General features: G+C 41.5%; 1 long non-coding RNA gene across 1 annotated transcript; it reads right to left on the bottom strand.

Moving 5' to 3' along the window:
- Positions 1-207: 207 nt before the first annotated feature.
- Positions 208-1,320, bottom strand: LOC306982426. Its single transcript, XR_013794203.1, has 2 exons — positions 388-1,320; positions 208-249 (listed from the first exon to the last, which is right to left on the bottom strand). It is a non-coding gene; the product is annotated as an uncharacterized lncRNA (long non-coding RNA).
- Positions 1,321-14,465: the final 13,145 nt, after the last annotated feature.

Here is a 14,465-nt window from a genome sequence, read left to right as displayed (position 1 = left end):
TGCTTGGACTTGTGTTTTTCTTTTCATCGGGAATAGTGATTTGAGACTTTTCTTTTTGAACTGGAACTGTGATTTGCTGTTTTGGACTTTCCCCTTCTTTGTATGTTTTGCTTGGACTTGTGTTCTGCTGCCTTTCCACACTTCTTGCTTTTGCTAAATTTGTTGCTTCACCCGAAGTACTGTTTTTTGACTTTACTGTTTGAACTGGAACTGTGATTTGTTGATTTGGACTTTCTCCTTCTTTGTAACCTTTGCTTGGACTTGTGTTCTGCTGCCTTTCCACACTTCTTGCTTTTGCTAGATTTGTTGCTTCATCAGGAATAGAGTTTTGAGACTTTACTTTTTGAACTGTGATTTGTTGATTTAGACTTTCTCCTTCTTTGTAACCTTTGCTTGGACTTGTGTTTTGCTGCGTTTCAACAATTGCTTTTGCTAAACTGGTTGCTTCATCTGAAATAGCTTTGAGAGACTTTACCTCTTTATTCAGGCTTGGAGTTTTTCTGGTTTCGTGTAACATTGTTTCGCATGTCTTTAAATCAAGAGTGTTTCCCTTTTCCTGATTTTGATGCATTTGCAACTTTGCTTTATTTCGCTGGATTGCAACAGAACCAGTGGCCGTGTGGTTAATCTGTTCCTCTTTTCCTTCTTTTTTAGAGTAAAATTCAGGTTTTGCAATATTTGTTTGCCCAACTCTCAGCTTTTCAACATTTTTAGCATTTGCCAACTTGCTCACATCTTCTGGACAGTTCAAAGGTTGCACTTCTGCCTGAGCTTCACTGATTTCCTTTTTACAACATTTACTGTTACTTTCTTGTACTTCAAGCTTTGGCTTCTTGGCTGCAATTTCAAATTCCTGATTCTTAAAGCGGGTTTTCAATGGGGTTTTGTCATCTTTAGAGCTTTCAGAGGAATGTGTTTCATTGTAATCTCTTCTTCTGCCCAAATTTCTTCCCAATTCTGTACTTCCAAGGGATTTTTCATTTCTTAACACGACTTCACTTGCCTTAGCTTTCTCCAACTGAACTGCTGTCGGTTGATTTCCATAAACGTGCGCCGATTTGAAAGCTTGAAATGACTTATGTTGTGGAGTAGTCAGTGTTTTGCTAGCTTGCGTCAAGTCTTCTTCAGGTTTCTCTACTTTCTTTTGACAAGGCACCATATCTGGCATTTCCACTTTGAGTTTTTTGCTGATTATCTTGGGATCAGTGTCTTCCTTTGGGAGTTTTTGGTCCTCGATATATTCAGTCCGTGGGTTAATTTTAGTTAATTTTCCTTTGGTTGCACCACATTTGATATCTTTCTCCAATGAGACTTTGCCAGATTTTGTTGTCATAAGCGATTCAACTTTCTGAATTGTCATAGTAATTTCTTCACCGTGAATTTTCTTGTCCCTTGCAAGTCTAGATCTTTCAAAGTCATGCGATTCATCCGTACCGATTTTCATTGTGTCCAGTTGCTCCTTTTGCTCTTGGTTTGGTTTCTTTTCTTTTATACGAGGCATTGTTAAATCCATTCCTTCATCTCTCAAACCTTTTGAGCCCACATTTACCTCCTTAATGAGAGTTCTTTTTATTTCTGTGTGAATTCTTGTCTGGGTTTCATGGTGCTTATTATCGTTGGAATTTGATGTATTCAGAATTGTGCTTTCCTTATTCGGACAATCAGCGTCTTCCAAAAGTGTATCCTTACTTCTTGGATGTGTAAGGTCGGATATGTCAGTTGTGGCAGTTTGTTTTCCCCTGTACTCATTGTCAGCCACATCTTCTGCACACACCACATCACATTTTGGTCTTGTTAATAATCTCTTAAGTTGTTTTATTATTGCCCTTTGGGTTCTGAGCTTATGTCTTTCGATTTCAATGGCACTCTGTAGTCGGTCTGTGTTCTTATCTTGCACCCAGATATCGTCAGATTGATTTGTGACTTGTTCATTCACTCTGATAGCGGCGCAGTTTTGTTGATCAAAGGCCAGCGTCGTCGTCCCGCTTTTCCGCTTTTGAGGACTTTCAGCTTCCACAATCTCACTTGTTTTATCTGGAAATGTAAATTCGAGATCAGACATTTTGGGATGATGGTGTGCAAGGCAGGGTCCACTCCCCGTGTCTTCTTTCTCCGAATCTTTTTCCTTTGTGCTTACAGAAGTTTTTTGCAGATTCGGTTTATTACTCTGGACATTATTGTGGGATGGAAACTTGTGTGTCTTGATGGCATACATCAAGTCGTCAATCGTGTCAAATACATGCAGTTTCCCTACAGAGGTTATGGCACAGGGATTTCTTTCCGTGTTGGTTGACTTGCTGGCTTCTTCAATGTGTGGATTCTTATCTTCAGAAGCAGTTTGTTGTATCAAGTCGGTTCCTTTTTGTGGCGAATTTGCAATATCTGGAAAGGGCGCTGTCTTTGGCAATGTGTCAGGTTTATTCGGCTGGTTACAAGGGTTGCTCGGAGGTTGCATTATACCAACGTCCTTGTCGCTTGAAATCTCCTTTTGGATTTGAATATAGTTTTCTTGTGTCGCCATCATGAATGCCATTTCAACCACATCTTCCACCGGCGTTACTTGCGCCGTAGAAACTGGATTTGGTTCACCGTTAGCCACATCATAAATGTTCCCAGAATTTAACACAGGTTGATTACATAGCTTCTCTAATTCAATTAGCGCCCAATTTTCTGTTGTTGCACTGTTGGAAGCCATAGCGGTCCCATCTTGTGTCGGCTTTCCTTGCTCTGTAGCGGTTGCCATTGGTGTAGGGTCCACCAAATTAAAGACACTGTACGGGTAGCAAGAGCTTTGTGTTTGTCGGTTGCCTAACTCCACTGGTTCAATTTGAGAACACTTTTCTGTTGTTGTGATCTCAGAATCCACGATTATCACATCGTCTGTGAACTTTCCTTGCTCTGTTGCGGTCGTTTGTGAGTTTGGATCAGCCAAATTGCTACTGAAAATGCTACAAGGGTACAAGATGTCCACTTCCTGGTTGCTTAGCTTGGCTGCCTCCATTTGATTTTCTTCGGTTGCCATCTTGTACATTAAGTCCATCGCTTCTGTTGGGGATTGAACTTGTGCTACAGACGTTGCCTGCTGTGGCAATTGTCTAGGATCGACAAATTCATTGCGATAGACGCTGTTAGAGTTCATGTTTTGTTTGGGTAGAGTCTTGGCCGGCATTTGATTTTGCTGTGCTGCCATCCTGCCAATCCAGTTTGTGGCTTTTACTGTTGTTTGCTCGTCTGCTTCAGGCGTTATAGAACAGGGAAATGCTTTCTGATTAGGCAGTTCGCAATGACACTCGCTTCTTGTTTCTGCGTCACTAGGAATAATATGGTGTGTTGCAACTTTGTACGGCCAATTGTTTGCACTTGGTGGGGTGACATGTTCTGTTGAAGTTGTAAATGTGGGGGGAAATGCATTACATTGATCAAATTCGTAAGAAATTATGTTGTTCTGGTGCCAGTTTCTCAATTCATCTTCATGTAACTTGTCAAACTCAGGATGATACACGTTTTCTTGTATTGTAACTTCATACGGGCAGACCGTGACTCCTTCTAGTAGCCTGACATGCTGTACCAAGTTTCCAGCCTTAGTTAAACTTGCATGTTGGGCGTTTATAGGCACAGCTTCACTTCGGATACGAGAAGCATCTTGGGTAAATGTCCAGTTTGTCTCATAAGCTTGCCCGCAGCAATCACTCCACATGTCTCCGCAATTTTGAAGAACAGATTTCTCCAAAGCGCAGCACATGTTCGGTGTGTGTATTGTGCCCACACTCTGGATGCCGTTTGCTTGCTGTGAGACCATGTACGTATTGCCATGCTTTCTCTGTGGTGGCTTTGTATTTAGTCTATACCCAGGCACTGTTGTAGTTTGGACATTCTCTACCATTGCTTTAACCTCTTGGTTATGTCTCCAGTTTCTCACATAAGCATCACGCACGTTCATTCCATCGTTCGGCTTCCTCGAGTCTCTCACTTTTGAGACGAGATGTTTCAGCACTTGCTCTTTACTGTTTTTTTCCAGAAGTTGGGCCAGGCATGACTTCTCAACAAAGCTCTCCAGTTGTTTGGCACGATTCTCTGAAACGACAAGTCTTGACACGTCTTCTTTGCTGTTTAACAGCTTTATAGTCTGTGGTTTAGATGCCAAAAACATTTTGTCACTTGGATGCACGTGTACATTGTGGGACAGGTTGGTTTGCTTACTTGTCATTGCACATTTTGTTTCACCTTGAGTGATGTTTGTCGCATTAGCCTGGCCCAAATATTGCATGTTACACTTCTCAGGTTGGGTAGTTGCATTTGGCATTTTAAACTTCGCAGCATGATTATTCAATGTATTCCCACTGCGTCTTGGTAGTTTATATGCCCCGGTTTTGTAAACTATCAGTATTTCTCTACGGCCAAACACTTCTTCAAGTACTGTGTATTTGGGATGTTGGACAATAATTCGACATGGTCCGATTTCGCCTTCAAACGGACCGCCTCCGGACACCACGACTCCACCCTCGGGCCAGTTTTCTTGCGGATTGGTCCATGTTGGGTCGACAGCGCAGTCAACGCAAACTGGCAGTGTTTTTAGCAATCCGAAAATTAGGTGGCTCTGATGAGCACATCTGGGACAAACGGGCCGCATTCCATTGTGTGAATCCATCCTCACGAGCTGCGTCTGTGGACACAATAGGAGATGCTTTGTTAGGTTAAAGCTGAAGGTCATCTTTTGAATGAGCAGATTTAAGGGAAACATTGTTTAGATTTGTCTTTGTCAAACTTTTGGAAGGTTTGCTAATCCATAGATAAAGTTCATGTCACTGAGACATTTTATTATCCAAGGTTAGTGTATTGTCTCAGTCACACTTCAATCTAATCAGTGAAAGAATGTCATGTTTGTTGTTTTTTAAAAGCATGGCCTGCAATCTTTATTAGACTGACAGGGTGATACCCAGTCGTCCTCCTCCTAGTGTAAATATGAGGTCTTGTCTAGTTTGCTTCTCAGAGCTTGCTTCTTGCTTGCTTCTATGAGTTTTCCATCCATCCATCCATCCATCCATCCATCCATCCATCCATCCATCCATCTATATCAGTCCATCCATCCATCACTTCTCAGAGGCAGTATTACTCAAGTTTTCTTTCAGAATGTAAGAAAAGAAAATTATTGATCCATTAAGTAATTGAGGCCAATTATTTGGGTGTGACCGTTACCTAGTGAAATTATTCTAAAGTAATGTTTCTCTGACGCGAGTATTTTGACACCACTGTAATTATGTTTAAGCAGTATTGGGAATACTTTGAAATTGTTGAATTTACAGTGTAAATTATTATTTTTTACCTGGAATTCCATGAATAAATGTTAATTAGACGACCTACGCGCTAAGGCTGAGCAAAAGTATCTTAACTACTTTGTCTTTGTGGTGTCACTACTTAACAAAGTCCTCCCTTATTATGAAGGGCTGGTTTCTGTGTATGGTGGAAATTACTGTATGTTATGAGGAGGCGTCAGGTTTTCCCATAGAGACTCAACTCATCTCTTCATCGTCCACAAATTGACATTAATATAGTGCAATACATTTCTCACCAAAGGTCCTTTATAATCATATCTGCGCTGCTGCACCTTTAAGTGGCTCTGCAGCATGGCACTAACACACTCAGTACAGGCAAAACACTGCTGCATACAGATAAAACCCCATAGATTCTCAGTGGGGTTTAGGTCCGGCGAGTTGGCTGGCCAGTCACGCGCTGTGATGGCATGGGCATCAAACCAGGTTTTGGTGCTTCTGGCGGTATGGGCAGGGGCCAGGTCCTGCTGGAAGATGAAATCTGCATCTCCTTACAGATCCTCAGCAGAAAGAATCATGAAGTCCTCTAAAACATTCTGGTAGACTGATGCGGTGACCTTGGATCTACAGTTTTTCTCCTTTGGTTTGGCTCATTTCTTGAAACAGAAATTACATTCTTAAAACTCTAAGATCATTACAGTTCAGCTCAACACTATAGCTCACCTGCAAAAGCTCATATCTCTCCCAAAACGGTTCACTCATGCTTCAAAACTAAATTTCCTTCTCATTTAAGCAGTCAGTGCCCCCAAAATGCGTTGTCCCTTTGGCATTGTGTGAGCACTGCAAGTCTAAATGTTCAGATGTTTTGTCACACTGGCAGAGGACCTTTGAAATGTCCCTCATGTCCACCTTTCAGCCGACTGTAACTTTTTTGTCATACAATTGTGTATAAAACTGAAAAAGAAACAAAGAAATAGGATTTGAGGGTAAGAGTAGCCTCCAAGGTTCGACTTCACACGGTGCACTCACACTGCCAAGGAAATTGAAACTATTATCGTTCACACAAATAAAGTAACATACATCAGAGAGAAAAGAAGATTTTACATTGTAAGAGGAGGGTGGGTCGGGAGTGCTGTACACCTAGTACAGCAAATGTTCTAAAATGTTTCAAAATCATTAAAAATCAGGTGCTCCTCCAAGATGAAGTGGAACATGGAGTTATAGCAGACAAGGCAAGTCTGCTAAAACTAAAGAACTACTAAGAAAATGTGTTGTTCAGCATAACATACTGTAACATAACACACAAACAAAAAACTATTAAAATGATATGCAGCCTACAGTGCTGTAAATAAAGCTGGAGTTTCACAACAGATATGGTATTCATGGTGTTGTGTTCTTGACCAATTTTGACAGTTTGATGCAATTGTGCATGTGACGACTTATACAATGAAATGACGCTGACACGTTTTGGAGCGAACAACCATCAGACTGAGAATCAACAATCAGGAAATTGTGCTAATTGTCGGCTACATGTACTTCATCATTTGCAAAGATGTACTGAGACATTGAGACATGGACTTAGACATTTGATGAAATTCATGAGATATTCAATTCTGTTGTGAAAATTTGCCAAGCGGTTTGGAGATTTGTCCATGTTGTTTTGAGAATGTAATTTCCGTTTCAAGAAATGAGCCAAATCAATGGAGAAAAACTGTAAGAAAGGAGAGTTTACCAACACCTGCACTGGACATTGCCCCAAATCAAGACTGACTGTGGGTATTTCACACTGGACCTCAAGCAGCTTGGGGTTCTGTTCTTCACCCGTCTTCCTCCAAACCCTTGGACCTTGATTCCTGAATGAAAGGCACACTTTACTTTCATGGGAAAAGAGGACCTTGGACCGCTGGCCAACAGTCCTTCTTCTCCTCGGCCCAGTTGAGACTCTTCCTTCGTTGGCTCAGGCTCAGAAGAACCTGACAGTTGTCTCCCGTCTCCCGGATACGTCTGAATGTGGTGGTTTTTGAAGCTGTGACTCCGCCTCATTCCACTCTTTCTGGATCTCTGCCAGATTCATAAATATTCACCGTTTTAAAATCCACTGAAGCCCACGGTCAGATCTTCTGCTGGTGCATCTTCTCCTGCCACATTTTGCCCTTCCACTAGACTTGCCATTGATCTGCTTGGACACAGCACTCTGTGAACAGCCTATGGAGGGTCTCAATGATGGTCTTCTGGCCAGTTGTCAAGTCTGCAGTCTGGGAATCTGGGAAAACCTGTGCAGGTGCTTTGAGTTCAGTAGATGAGTCGTGTGTGACACTCAGTTTAAAACATTTATGTAAAGTTTGGGCTGATTTCTTCACATTATTCTATTTTTTGGAAATCCTGTCTTTGTGGGTTTTGTGAAGCCCAAATATATACAAATAAACAACTAAATACTTGAAATGGTTTAAGTTGTGGGCCCTGAATCTATAATCTATGGAAGCTTAACGTTTTGAATGTAATTATGGAAATAAATCAACTTTTCCATGATATTCTAATGTTTTGGAAAGGATCTGTATATCTAAATCAGGGGTGTCCAAACTTTTTTCATGGGGGGCCGCATGTTGAAGTGTACACGGGGTGAAGGGCCGTAGATCAGTAGTTAGTGCCGCAAAACCTTCGACTAGCAGAGCTTTAAATTGTGCCCCATACCTCTCTTTAAGCTTAAAACCTTCATGCCAGCTCTGTCTCACAATAAAATGTTAGTTGTTAGGTTAGAATTGTATAGAATTATTACATTTCAAATAAAAAGGTCCATCTCTGGTGATGTGTACCGGTACAGCAAGAGGCCGAGGGCCACCATAAATTGGTCTGAGGGCCGCACTTTGGACACCCCTGATCTAAATAGTAAAACACTAATAGGGTCTAAATCCACATATAGAGGGACTCCACTAATTGGTCAGGCAGCTCAACAGGTGAAAATGAACTTAACCACATATTAAAGCAGTACTAAGTAACTTGTTTACCTTAATAAATCCTTTCCGTAGTCCCTCTGGGGGTAATACAAGTGTTAATGGGATGATTGGAGGGTCTTTCATCTCCCCCTGGTGTCTCTGGCCAGAAAACCACAATTGCAACTTCGCTGCTCTGGGTCGGAGGCCCCAATACACACTAAAAGAATCACGAAGAAGAAGCTAACATGCTAACGGGCAAAGCTAACTGCGGGCTAGCGCCACTTAAACAGTATTTACAGCCAAGTTTGAGTGAATAAAATGATCTCCTGGATGAACAATATCCCTCTGTCCCTTTGTCTTTTCTGTCAATGTAGTATTTACACTTACACTGACCGATATAGGCTGTCAGCTTCAGTCGAGAAGCTTTTAGATAGTTGACGTTCGCTGCAGGATTAGAAGCCGACAGTGGGAACAATCCTCATGTTAAAATCGTGTTATCTTGCTTTTGGAGGGCACTCACAGCGTTGGCAGGTGGTCCATGTCCCACGGCTTGGTTCATGGTTTTGTCTTTCCCTCGTTCAGTCGACGTGTCTCCTCCACGTAAAAGCCTGTGACACAGACACATTAATATAGGGAGTGCATTTTCATAAAACCCTCCTGGACAAGACGCCATGGAGCGAAACATGTTTGATATGGACATAATTGTTTCCTTTTAATCTGCTTTTGGACACTTCATTCTTTCACGATTTATTGAACAAAATCCAGAAAACAGATCATATATGGAAGAAGATGCAACAAAATGAAACAACTTAAAGGGATATCTCAGGATTTTTGACATAGGGCTTCCTAGTTATCCAGAGTCTTGTTAATTTCTGGAGATGTTTTATACATTTATTTAATTCATGCAGTCCTTATATTTGAAGAGTTTAGTGGCGCTAGGCTAGTGCTAAGCTAGTGCATGTCTATGGTAACTAGTAGCCTGCATTAAAAACAGTCTGACCCAAGCACAGTGCACCTGAGGCAAATCACTTATAACACCAGACTAACCATTAGGGATGCACCGATACCACTTTTTCTAAAACCGATACGAGTACGAGTACTTTGATTTAAGTACTCGCCGATACCGAATACCGATACGAGTACAAGGCATTTTCTTCAACATTCTGACTTTTTTCACAGCAGATTTGTAATTAGTTAATTTACTCATGTACATTTCCGTAAGTAAAGTAGGCGACACATTTAAGAGCAGTTGTATTAGAATTGTGCTGATGCCATTTATTTATTTTATTTTCATTCAATATAATTTTTAATTTTTATTGCACCGTCCATCATAGACAGAAAAGCCCATGTCCAAAAGCTCCTCAATGCCTGTGCTTTATTCATTTATGTATTTTTATTTAACAATAGTATTGAGATGTTACTTAAATGGTCTCTTTTCGTCTATACTTCAGCTCCTGTAGATTTCCTTGTGTTTTTGTAGCAACTTAGCGAGTAGCTACAGCGTTTTCACTGTTCTGCTGCAGCTCATTTTCGCTCAATATAAACATGCTGTATGTCTTTAATTTGGATTTTCTGAGGACTTTTTAGTCGCTGGTTTAGTTTTTCAGATGAATAAACCCCTGGGCATAAAACGGCGTCAGAATGGCCAAAACTGCTAGCCGCGAGTTAGCAACATTAGCCTGTATGTTGTAAACACTGCAGACGCTGCAGCACTAACAACATTAAGCTCTGGTTAAATCCAGCTCAGACTCTGATTTAGAGAGCGCAGTCTGTAGTAAAGTCAGCTCTATGTGGATTATTGTATTTCCACTAAAGAATTCTCCAGTTTGTTGCTATTTTCTCTCCTCAGCTGATATCGGTATCGGTATCAGCTGGTATCGGTATCGGTATCGGTGCATCCCTACTAACCATATTATATAATATTAAGAAATGTAGATTTAATGCGTTTTGATTTGCCTCTGAGCCGAACGAATCGTTATTCAAACTCATTTATCCAATCTGAGAGTTTGTGTTTTTACTTTGTCTTGCTGAACCGATGTGAACTGTTGCGGCACAGACTTCAAATGTTTGTTCTGTGTGTCTGTATGGCCGGGGCTGCTGCAGAGAATTGCTCTTCACTGGAATGAATAACAATAACGTTTTCTCATTCTCGTTCATTTTGGCACAATTTCTTTAATGACTCAGAAAACTGGACAACACTGGAGGGTAATTTCTCATTCTCTGTGTAAATCTAGAGTTAAAAATGAAAAGGTGGGACATTAGACTGGGGGGCGAAGGTCTAAGCGGCTGTGCAGCGCAACCAGGAGATGGACATTGGTCACTCTCGTTTACATTTCCTTATGTCACGTCTAAGGCAAACAACGCACCGTGCGTCATGTGGGGTTTTGCAAAGCGCTTCTTGGTTTTCCTGATCAGAGCTAAATAAGTTCACACCAGACTTTTCAACGAACTTAGTCAACATTTTAACACTTTACATTACGAGCCGGTAAGTCCTTGGCACTTACAGTGGTAATTACAGTGGTAATTCTAGGTACTTATTGTGGTACTTAAAGGATACTATAGTGACAATTACAAGGTATGTACTGCGATACTTAGATGCGATACTTATGATCGTTTATCTTTGCAACAGCCTCTGGAATGAATAAAAGAGGCCCTGGCCCGACGAATTCGAGTACAGGGCATTCTTATCCTGCGTCCGGAGGGGAGTAAGTTAAACTCCTGAAAAAGCGGATGATCCGGACACCCCATTATCTCTTGGGCTTTACGTACAACCCTTTGGCTGTAAAGGTCATGCCTTGTAGATGCTAAATCCAAATAAATCCACACAGTCCAAATCCAATGCAATAAGGGTCCTTTTACTTAGACCGATTTGATGAGATTACATCCAAATACAAGGATGCACGACGTCTCCCAAGGCAGATCCAGATGGAAAAGCCCCAAGCTTCTTCTTTTACTCACACATTTTATAATGACTCTACCTAATCAAAGTAAAAATGTATTTGTAAAGCACATTTAAACACATTGATAAAAGTGCTTCACAAAAAGGTCTACACTTCCAAATAAAGACAATATACAAGCAGCACTAGCAGCTCCGATTCTGGCCATGATATGTGCTAGACAGTGTTAAAAGCTTTGGAGTAGAAATCTGTCTTTAGTGGGGTTTAAAAATGATCGAGCGTCTGTGCAGCTCCACAGTTCATTGCACCGTTCAGGAGCTGCAACAGAGAAAGCCCTGTCACCGCCGGTCACAGGGTTGGGGGTAGGAACCTTCAACAGTAGCTGATCAGCAGACCAGGCTATTGTAGCCAGGGTTGGCTATAATAGTTGACACCGTGGGTAGTTGTGAACTTTGACCAGAATATCACCCCGCATGCATACTGACAATTCTGATTTGGCTTATTCTTTTATATTTATTTAAGTTGCCCCCTAGTGGCTGGAATGAGTATGCTGGTTATTTAGTTTAAAAAATCATAACTCTGCACATGTGGAATGGGCTAGAGACTTACTTTCTTTTTTTTGACATACTCAGGGATTTGTGCTCTTCAAGTCAGGGCCGGGTTAAATCATCTCGCGGGCCGTAGTTTGATGACCCCTGACTTAAAGGGGCTAGATGCAAGTTAGCCATTTTATACTCACTACTTCCCCCTTAGGTCATATGTGTAACTGCACCTTCTTTATTAAGCTCGGGCATGACGGCACTTCAGACCCGAAGTAACAACTGTTTGAGTGACAGTGCAGGATTTTAGAGGCAGTTGTGGTGAACAGGTCTGAGCTCATTCTACACACTAGGACATGGCTGGAACATGTAGGGGGAGGAAAATACATAATTTTAACATTTTTAAACTCCGTATAGTCCCTTTAAACCTTACCCTATAACACACAGGAAGCCGATGTAGAGCAGCTAACACAGGGGTGATTTGCTGTCGTTTTTTGATCCCTGTAAAGAGATGAGCAGCTGCGTTTAGCGCCCCCTGGAGACGACGAATTGAATTCTGACCAAGACCAATGTACACAGAGTGACAATTATCAAGTCGCAAAGTTATAATTGCATGAATGGCGTTCTCAAAGTCACAGGCAGGTCGATCATTGTGGTTTGTCTTGGGCAGTAAATTCTCAACCTCAGCTTCAAGACCTTTAAACAACAGAGTTAGAATGATGTTCTCTCCAAGTGTCATAATGCCAACAGGCCATACCAGAGATTTACATTTTTGTGTATTCAGCCGTGCCCTCGTCACCCTCCCCATTCTAAATCAAGCACTGCCTACTTCATAAATGATATATTTGGTTTCATTTGCATTGACATTTACATTTAGGACTTTCCCCACATCTGCATTCCTGAGTCCTGAGTGACGCTTTGCTCGGCCTCTGCCCTTTTTGGGACACGCCCCCTTCTTCTTCATCCACTAAGATTCCCCAGATTGTCCCCCACGTGTAGCTTTCACTATTGTCCTCCCCATAGTCATTCCTAAGCATGAACTTTTCCCTTTGGTATCGTAATAAGTATATGATAAAAGGGTTAGTCAAAATACACTTTTCATGATAATTCCTTTATTGTTCGCTCTATCACATTCTATATGTAACGGTGCCGCCTACTGGGCAAGTTTCCAATTTCCTGTGGGGTGGCCGGGACGTTTGCTGGGCCCACACATGTGTTTTAGTGCCTGACAATCTGGTAAATATAGTTTTTAAAGGAACAGGCCACCGTTTTTACATACTGAGATATGTTCTTACCTGAGCTTAGACGAGTTCATTTGTACCTGTCTGGTCTTCACGCGTGCCCTCAGTCACGTAAACGCAGCACAGACGGCGTGAAGATAGAAGCTACCAAGCTCTTCCACATTTTCCCTATTTAAATATGGTTACGTGAAGTGTGTTGTGACAAGTTTAGTTAAAGTTAAGCGAGTGACCAAGCTGGCGCCAGCTTGGTTCCCTGCTGGGTGACAAGACCGGCTTCTTCCTGTACTCCAGACGAGACCCTCACACTTCTAGACAATAGGGTCCAACTGGCCCGTTTCCTCAACATGACAAAGATCTCCTTCTGTCTCCAAACGCCACCTTGATGCATTACCATGCAAAGCGCCTTTTGGTGGCCTGCATTGACATCTCCAACTGTATTACCATTTCTATGTGTTTCTGTGCTTCCCTTTGTTGTGTGACCTACTGTATGAACCCTGTCATGCTGCTCTGTCTTTGGTGGGCTCACCTTTATAAGGTGATGCCAAAGCTGAGCCGGGCAGAGCTTACCCGGAACTCGCGTTATGTGTAACCTCTCCGCAATGCATTGTGTAATAAACTTCACATCTTGACTAGACAAACATCTCGTGAGCTTTATTAAGCAAGAAAATCCACAACAAGTGTTAAAGTATAATTACACAAAATTAAACAATGTGGATTTTCTAAGCAGATAAAAAGGGGAACTATATTGTAAGGCGTAATAATACCAGCAGCAGTTCGACATCCGCGCAGTAAAATCTTCACTTTGCTGCACGAGCTTAATATAGAAGGTGCAGTTACACGCATGACCTGAGGTGGCAGTAGTGAGTATAAAATAGCCACCTTGCATCTAGCCCCTTTAAATAGGGAAAACGTGGAAGAGCTTGGTAGCTTCTGTCTTCAGGCTAAATGCTAACGCCGTCTGTGTTGTGTTACGTGACTGAGGGCACAAGTGAAGACCAGACAGGTACACATGAACTGGCCTGTTCCTTTAATATTGTGACTGTATTTGTAAACAGAGCGATCAAGTAATATTCTACGGGAACCCTTATCCATGTTGAGAATAAATAATTGCCTAACTTTATTTCTGAGTATGTCATCTCTTCCTCCCTTGTAACATATAGTAGATATTTCCAACCTTAAACTTCAGCACAAACACACACAAAGTGACCGATAGTTGGTATATAAAACATATTTCATTCATGTTACTTACAAATTAGTAAAGACACAGCAATCTCTACATATCCTCCAGAGTATTTTTTGTTCGCCATATGTCTAGCCCCGGTAGTGACACCATTGTAAGGACAGAATAATGGGTTCGAGGTTCACGCAGTATCAAAAGTAAAGTAAAAGTACAGCATTTGAAAAGGTTTATTCTCTACTGATAATAATAACAAAAACAACAGGTGCGTGCTGGATTCTCTGCTTTACCCTAGGTGCCCAAATTAAAGATAGAAGAATCACTTTAATCATCATTAAAATAGCTCCTACAGTTTTGCAGTCTGACTTTAAATACTAGAGCCTATGAGAGAATAAAATACGCAGCTTC

This window comes from Gobius niger, assembly GCF_951799975.1.
Source record: "Gobius niger genome assembly, chromosome: 24".
NCBI classification, from domain to species: Eukaryota; Metazoa; Chordata; class Actinopteri; order Gobiiformes; family Gobiidae; genus Gobius; species Gobius niger.
The sequence above is the reverse complement of the archived record's forward strand: the minus strand, read 5'-3'. Positions and strand labels throughout refer to the sequence as shown.